Source organism: Haliaeetus albicilla, chromosome 16 (genome assembly GCF_947461875.1).
Source record: "Haliaeetus albicilla chromosome 16, bHalAlb1.1, whole genome shotgun sequence".
NCBI classification, from domain to species: Eukaryota; Metazoa; Chordata; class Aves; order Accipitriformes; family Accipitridae; genus Haliaeetus; species Haliaeetus albicilla.
In genome coordinates, this window is record NC_091498.1 from 26516707 (window position 1) to 26525737 (window position 9031).

At 40.6% G+C, this 9031-nt stretch overlaps 1 long non-coding RNA gene across 1 annotated transcript; it reads left to right on the plus strand.

The window, feature by feature from the left end:
• Positions 1-6060: 6060 nt before the first annotated feature.
• LOC138689469 (uncharacterized) lies at positions 6061-7767 on the plus strand. The gene is made up of 2 exons (XR_011328297.1): positions 6061-6267; positions 6392-7767. It is a non-coding gene; the product is annotated as an uncharacterized lncRNA (long non-coding RNA).
• The last annotated feature ends 1264 nt before the right edge of the window (positions 7768-9031 follow it).

The following is a 9031-nucleotide window of genomic DNA, read 5'->3' on the forward strand; positions in this document are numbered from 1 at the left end:
TGCTGCAAGTGAAAAGCATCAGGGGAAAAAAAAAAAAAGGCAAAAAAAAGCATTTTTCCATTTCTGAACCTTTGGACAATATATCCGTTGTCTGGGGTCTGACTGACCGGGGCTTCTTGCCAGACTGGAACCTCATAGAGAAAAGTGCAACCTACTGAATAACCACTACCACATCCTGCCCTCCTCCTTTTCTGTCTGCTGGCTAAAGGCTGCGAAGGCTCGGCACATCCCCTCCGACAAAAGCTGACAGCTTCATGTCAGACCCGGTCTGCGCTTGGAGGAGCCCTCAAGCTGAATTTCGGAGTGGGAAAAACATTGCCCTTTTGTGTGAGCTGGGGGGTACCGCTCTGTGGTCTTGTGGAAAGTGAAATGAGGTCTTTTTAAAACTGTTTTGCTGGAGTTTTGGATTTGCTACTGGAAAAGAAATTGCAGCTGAGAAGAAAGCACTCGCTTTTTGTCAGGCTAGCTCTAAACCCATCAGTTTGTAAAACTAAGCCAATTCTTTTCCTTTTAGAGCTGCTTCTTATTAATCTGTGTTGATCTCAGTTGTTATGATACCTTCACGGTGCCTTATTTCCCTCCTGCTGCAGGGCCTGGGTTCACTGGAAGAGCCACGTCTTTCATGCCAGGTTATGGCCACACAACACAGTTTGCGTCACAGAAACCCTATCGCAGTGGAAAGCGTAGTCCATGGAGAAGTCTGGCACAAAGCACAGAAATGGGATTCAGGCGAACTTCATGAGATGCTGAGAACGCTCAATGGAAAAGAGTCCAAAGAAAATATTTTAACATTTCCCAGTGTTCTGGGTGGAAAATGTCTTTGCAGGGAATAAATCTCAGTATTTTAATTGTTCCTCCTATATTTGCAAAGTTAAAAGAATATATATTTTTATCCATGAGATCAGATTTATAGCTTCTGAAGGCTGTCTTTATGGATAGGTTTTTGAATGGAGCATCGTGAGGAGGCCATTTAAAGAGAAAGTACATTGCCCATAGGTGGTGTGCAGTTGAAGGGAAAGGTGTTAAGACAAACAGCAGCTATGCATCATTGAACTTACTATTATATCCAGACCTTCTGTGACCATTCCCCGTATAGCATCACTTCCTGCAAGGAATATAGAGAATTTTTGTATTTTGTAGTTGAAAGGTGCTTCGTAATCTTTCTATCTATCTAACCTGACTCTTGCTCCATATGTTCGTATCCTCTGTATTATTTTCTCTTCCATTCTTTAACCACACAGACATGTATATAAAAGAACTAACCGTTTTATTTTAATTTCATTGATCTTGTGGTAACCATTTGAAGACATAACTACTCAATCACGGCAATTTGTTTCTGGAATGGTCATCAAAACTTTTAATGAAGGAAGGAGCAAATTATTTTATTTGTTTTTATCAGAAAATTTTTTATTTCCAGTCAGCTTTCTACTGAGTGTGCTATAGCTACTGAATTGTTCAAGAGATTATGAAGAAGATGATTTACCTACTTTTTTGTGGGAACAGGGTTTATAGTTTGATAATCTAAGCGACTTGATAATGAGTTTCAAGTAGAAAGGCAATTTCAAGAAAATACTGTTCATTAACTGTATGTGGACTAATGATACCTGACATTGATCTGAAATTTGTTGCACAAGATCCAAGTGCACTTTAGCCACAATTACCATACTGATCCTGCTGAAATAATTGATTAAACTCCCGTAATCTTCAGTGGAGCCAAGAATTCATCCTCACTTGAGGTCTTTAAGCCCTCGTTCTCTTTCTCTCCTTAACATCTGCCCTCTCCCTTTCTCTCTCACCCTCGGTTCCCCAGTCTATGTTTATGGGTTTACTACATCCATCATTAAAATGCAGCTATTCCTGTTCAGCAGCTTGCAGCAGTGTTACATAAACAAATGAAGAGAAACAGGAATGGGGTATCAAATATCGTAGGTGGCCTTAAAACTTTATTTTTAACATTTAAAATATGATTAAACCGCATTTTGACATTTAAAATGACACCACCTTGTCTTTGCGTGTGCCCTTTCTTCAAACTCAGAGTTTTATTTCTGACAACCTGAGCTGGTTCTGTAAGAATTGCTCAAGTGCTTGAAAGCACGTGTTGGCAGGTGCAGCGAGAAGCTTGCCACAACATAAGCAGGCACGTACAAGGAATTCAAGACTCTTTTGCCTGCAGTTAAGGGTAGTTTTATCATTGATTTAGGTAACAAAAATATCAGGCCCGGTGAAATAAATTAAAGGTGACTAATCACATTTTTCCTGTTCATTGTTTACCTTTCCCTCATCATCTGTTCTTTAACTATGAGCTCTTTATTTTATATTACTTCAGCTGAATTTGTGCAAAAGAAATATATTTTCACATGCTGTGCAACCATCTGTTTGCTCTGGCAAGTTATATAGTTTTGCCTTTCAGGAGGCTGCCATGATATTATGCAAACATGTCTGTTCATTTGCTACACCATCTTGGTTACCACTTCAGCCATGTTCTCTGTTCCAGCTTTCACATCTGTATTTCTAACTGTGTCCTGTCCGGACTTAAGCCAACTCCATCGCTATTTGGAGAACTTCAAAATGAAAGGAAAAGATTAATGGGCATTTAATAACCTGCGAGCGAAGCTCTCTGCTTTGGTTGTCTTCATTGTTTAACATTAGTTGATGTATGTGCAAAAGAGAAAATGAAGTAGTGGGAACAAACTCAACTAAGTCAGATGTTTGGAAGTCAGATGCATTTTTGGTTTAGTGAGAGCCTGGAAAAGTAGCAGATCTGTGGGAAACATGAAAATATGTGCATTAAAGCAAAGGGAGTCTCCATTGGTCAGCTTTACTAAAATACACTGATAGATCATGCAGCACTACTTTTGTGGTCTGAAAAACAAATAAACATTGGGTCACATTCTCAGTACATGCCTGTAAGCATAGGTCCTTGAAGTCAGTGAGGTTACGCCGGTATATTTTAGCTAAAATCTCTCCCTGCATACAAATAAAAATGGTGATGATAGGCCAATTTTTATGACTGCGTAGGTCCAATTCAGGTTTCTGAAAAGCTGTGCTGTCCCTAGTAAGTACCTACCGCCATTCGACAGAATGAATAAAGGAATACAGGTTGCATATATTATTATGCTATGGATATTTTTTCCTACTATCATATTGTTAGAAATATTGCTTGGGTTTTAGGGTTTTAGGGTTTTACTTTCCTTTTTTTTTTTTTTCTTCCTGCTAACAGCAAACTACGTAAAAGGATGGCTTCTGCTAAGCTCGCACTCCTGCAAAACTCAGCTCCTGGAATGGACTGCCCCGAAGCTGTGCTGAGTGTGAGTACCGTGTCTAGAGAGCAATCCTGTGATGGGCGCCTGTAAAATTGTTGGTTAGGAAAAGTAATATCACTCTGAGGCGTACAACAGAAATAGAAGAAAAAAAAAAAAAGGTTGCTGTTTGGCTTTGTGCCAAGCCAGTGCTAAGTACTGTAGTGCTTCAAGACATTTTTAAGGAAGTATCTTTTTCTAGCTGATTTTGAAAACAGAAAATTCGAAGGAGCTTAAGGCTTGTCGGGGCAAATTTTGATATTGGCCAAACGGTACAGTGTGAATCAGGAATAACTCGACTGAAGAAAAGAGGGCTGTAGTAGGAGGTACCTTGCATTTTAATTTTGCAGTATCGTATTTGCTAGTATAAAACACAAACTTAAAAACAAATTTTACAGTAGCTTTATTTCCATTAAGAAGTACTGAAACATGAATTTTCTGGGTTTTACTTTTTATTTTTGAGTATTTCACTGTGAGGAAATCCATAAAATTTCTCAATGTGAAAGAGTGTTCAGGGAATTCTCACGAGCCCCAGTGGATAGCTACACCAGTGCGCTGGGGAAGGGGTAAGGAGCATTTGCATTCAAGGTAAACATTTATGACATCAGGAAACAGTAGACGAAATTTTAGTCAAATTATTTAAGCCACACAGCCTCACGAACTAAAAGTAGTTAAAATAAGATTTTTAGAACTAAATAGAAGAATATAGCATTCTGGGGAAAATACTCATGTGCATTTCGTTTGTTTTAATATTGGATCGAGAGATTCCCCCCCCTTTTTTTTTTTTTGTCACTGCTGAGTCCAGATCTGGAATGCTGTTGTCACATCAGTGGGCTTCAGAAAAATGCTAGTAATTTGAAGGAAATACAGGCAGAAGCAATACATTTTATTTAGAGGCAGGGAAGAGGCCTCCTTTTGTAAATGCAACAGAAAGTCTGGATTAATAGTTTGGCTAAAACACAGTTAATACTTTCTAAGTACCTGTGCACACAAATATATTTCAAGGAGAGTGACTGTTTATTTTTTGTCTTGTAGGTAATGATTTCCCTTTACGCTCTCCCAGACAGAGGACGATTTTTGCAAGCTATCGAGAAACTGATATTAAAATTTCTTTCTTATGCTGGTGTTTCCCTTCAAGGAGGCAGCTGTGGTCAGCCTTGTGCTCCTTGCAGTTGTACCGAGACAGTTGTTTTAGGCAAGTGTTGCCCTCCACTGGAAGAGGGGTAGATGACTTCAGCAAGGGGCCCTCCAGCTCTCTGCTCTGCGTGTCCTAAAGCAGTTCTTCTCTTACAAGGAATTTTGGGAAGCAGACAGCTCCTGGCACCCCTCAGAGGGCATCTCCAGGTTGTCCCTGGGAGGTTTCATCCTCATCGGGTAGAAAAGGGGCCATGGGTCTGTTCCTAAAAACAAAGCAGGCTCTCAATCGCTGCACGCAACATGTTGGCAAATTGCTATGCCACCAGGACAAATTTGCTGGAATCGGTGTGCAAATGTCCATGGCAAATCTCCAGACTTTCTGAAACTTTCCTTCTCATGTAATTCACAGCAATTCTTGAAAGCTTCCCAACTTTTTCCTATGTTGCTATTTTTATTTTGAATGGGAAAGGGAGAAAGAGCCTATGAACAGCACCAGATGTAGACACCTTTTATGTAAATTTATACCCTACTCTTCTAATAGCACATAGAGATGAATTCATGATATGCGTTGGCATCAATGTATGGTCTTCATTCACAAGCACATTGTGAAATCGATTCCAAAGCAAACATTGGTATTGCATCTGGGAGAAAATGCCTTGGTTAGCTGCCTATGTACAGACTGCATTTTTCGAATAATGATGGCAATGCCTCGCCTGCCATGTTCACTTCCAAAAACCAAGATCGGTTCCAATTTTTCCTAAGCCTATTTTGGGAAACGGCAGTGCTTGGCTCTACAAGAATTCGCGCTAGCAAGGAACTTAATTGGCTCATTAGAAAGACTAATTTGGCAAATCAAATTGTAATTTTTTATCCCAGCTTTACAGTTTAATTTAATTTTGAGTAATTTTCAAGACACTTGGGAAGCCAGCTGCAATCAAGGATGTTGTGAATGGCAGCTCCAGACGAGCTGGGGAGCTGGCTGCACCGCAAGCAGGGGTTTAGGGATGGTTCTTCCCCAGCGTGTGTGGAACAGCAAATGGGATCCAGAGCATAATCCCCAGCCTTCTCCGGCGGCTGGCGGATATGTCCTTCTCTAGAGAAAGACCCCTCAGCAGCAAAAAGCACATGGCAACTCCTTTGTGATATCTGGATACGAGGGCTCTCCAAAGAGTACGGTACCACCTGAACACCTAACCACCTAACCAAAGGAAGGCGATCACTGGGTGGTTTGTCTGTTGACACAAATGCTCTCCTTTCCCTTTGACAGCTCACCCTGAGTTGAGACCGGGTGTTTTGCAATGCAAATTGCAGCTATTTATTGACCATAACCACACCGTGTCTTGAGAACTGTACAGTGAACCCAGTTGTTTCAGACATTTACAACTATCAGTTTCTAAACCACTTAAAATCTCTTGATTGAGACTTCAGTATTTCTAATGGACAGTGGAGTTGCATTTAATGAATATGCTTGGTTTGAGTGGTTTCCAAATATGCCATTTAGCTTATATATCACGGTATTCATCACTTCTCCTCACTCTGTAACTACCTTCGTACCTGTTACGTTTATGCACACACACATACCCACAGTGTGAGCAGTTCCCTGGAGGGGATATTGTTGTGTAAGCCAAGACCTTGCGTGTTTCTATCTGTTTGAGACTCTTACGAGTCTAAAGCACTTTTTAGTTAAAAGATACGTAGAAATTCCTGGCTCTCAGTAACTATGTCTCTTTCTCTCTCCCTCCATTTTCTAGGAGGGATATTTCTACATGACCTGTCATGTTGGCCTGTGAGTGCTCCAGTGATTTAAATGATCTGGAAAATCTGTTTCAAGGTAAATCTAGTATAGTTTAGTTAATATGTGAGTTTTAGTAACAGGCAAGCTAAAGAAAGAATGGTAGTCACACAGAGCAAAAGAAGTAATGATTTTTTTTTTTTTTTTTTTTTTTTCCCTTGAGGAAGAAGTTCCTAAACCAGAGCTGGCAGCTTAAGAGCAGGAGTTGCAAAGCTGGAACTTGCAAAACTGGCAGTGTCCTTTATGGGCACACATACCAGCTCCAGAAGACTATGCCGTGGATACTTGTTTCCGTCTTGGGGTGATGGGAGGAGGAAGACACACTCCACTTCAGCTTTCCAAGACATAGGAACATGTGATGTAGGTATGGGTCATTTTTCCACTCCCGGTTTCTCTCTTGACGGTGACAGCAGTATGCTACTATGAGCTCAAGACTCGGGCTGTATTTGCAAAGCGTGAGAACTCATTCCCGAGAATAGACTAATTTTCTAATTAGAAGAAATGTGTCCACATGCACATGGCTTTTCAGCTAATTCCTGCTCAGTCATGCAGTTCTTAAGAGCTTTTCTTCACTTACTGTGTGATATGTCCCATGTGAGCGAGCTCAGTCAGCCATGGTACAAAACGGTATCACAATGACCCTGTTATATTGTCAAAACCAAACATAGGCATTGGCAATTATATTGCCACTGACTGAACAAAGGAGCTAGACATACAAAAACACATCATTCAGCTTTATGAGGAGCCGAGTCAGACAAGGGGAAGGTAGCAGACTCCGTTTAGTACCTGGCCGTTGTAATGCATCTAGCTCCTGAGCGCACAGACTGTACAACATGACATATCTGCTCTAATCAGCGTAGGATTGTGTGGGAGTATGGGTCTACGTGCACTCAAGGCATTTGGCATTCTTCTATGAGCCAGATAATATCGCTGACAGGGAGGGCGTCGGGCCGCAGTGAAAAAAGAGGCTGTTTGAGATGCGGGGTCACTCAGCTGGAAGGCGATGCGGTGCAGGCACTGCAGAGCTCTGGGCAGGTTTCATCAATCAGAAGAGTTTACACCAACACGCAGAAGGAGGCGTTCACTCCTGAAGTTCTTCTGTCCCTGTATGAGAAAGAACAACGCAGTAAGATCTAGCTGAGGAAAATGCCGAGCGTTTTCCCTGAACGTGGCAAGTTCGTGGCTTGATAGTGGTTCCTGCCTAAGGTCAATATTTAATTAGGTGAGTGGAGCATTTGTATAAAGGTAGCTTCTTGAGCATCCCAAATGCTACATCTATTTGTAAAGTACTGGCAAAGGATATTTAAAGTACTTGCAATTATTCAGCGATACAAGTCCCTGCGATAACAAGTTGTTTGCATCTACAATTACCATGTGGAGTTGAACCAAAGACTAAGTGAGGCTTTCCGTGCCTGTAAAGGTTTATGACTGTGCTTCTTTCTTATTTTAACAGAATTTTATACAGTAGATGGTGTGTTCACTGTGTATTTTGGGAAATGAAAGCAATTACTGCTTTAATAAACATTCAGCAGAATGTGATTACTTCAGCCCGCCTGCAGGTGATTTTTTTAAATCCATAATGCAAGAAGTTACAAAGATACTCTAATCACCTGCAGGAAAAGCAAACCAAACAAAAACGCAGCAGGAAGAGCCTATTTCTGATTAAGTCTGTGGAACCGAGACTAGCCAAAGCAAGCGGTGTGACATAACAGGAATGGAAAGGCCCAATGCTATGTTAGTGTCAGGAAAGTTACAGGAGTTTGCAGGTTAATTTGGATCCAATATGCTCTTTGTTAACAACCTGTTCCAGGATTCTCAGAGGTAAGAAAAGTAACCTCCTAATTACAGATGGGTTTAGATGCCATGCTACCTGTTTTATTAACCTTGACTCGAGCGCAGTCAGGATTTCATCCTTTTAACGATCTCCAGCTCGCAGAAGTTTAGCTGTTTTGATCTCACCAGGTCTTCCCTTACCTTCCTGCTTGCTTTCTGTAGTATTGCAACTTTGCAACTTCTTACGCAAGTCTCTAAAGTAATGGCTTGTGCAGCACCCTCTGAAATAGGTAGCTGTATGGCCTCATACAAACGAGAAACTCAGCAATTTACCTGTTCTGTAACATTTCCTGGGCTAAAGAAAGAACACCACAAATGTTTTGTCTGGGAAGGTAGTCTGTATTGGTTTTGCCAATCTACACGTTTCTTTCAGAAACTACGTTTGCATCTCACTGCATAGATCTACAGTGATACCCACCATACTGCTAATGAGGGCATTTATGTTTGGGACTATGTGATTTACTTGTGTCATAAAATAGTATTGCTATGGTAGTCTGAGCCATGCTCATAGCTAACAAAAGCCTTATTTTACTCTTCCTCTGTGGCTTTGCTTCTTCTTTAAATCATATGTTGCAGTTTCCATAGCTTTTCACTGCAATGTTGTCAACGTTTAGAATATGTATTTATGCACTGATTTAGTCTCTTCTCACAAAAGGTCTGCAATTAATTTTGATTCAGTATTTGTTAAATTTTATCCAGGCTGTTGTCTAAACATCCCTAAAAGCTACCCTAAGGTTTAAATAATTTTAAATTTTAAAAGAAGAATTTTACAGAACTTGCCCAGATTGTACAAAATAGGAGCTGGGTGTGAGCTACCTTTTCTTATTAAAATATACGTACTTTGAATATGATTTTAAGTCATAAACCAAAGTTTATTCATCACATTCTGAATGGTAGTTGCCTCCTCAAACAATGTCTATGCTTGCTTGTAGTCAGTAGTCTCTTACCTGGAAACACAGGTTGCTATCTT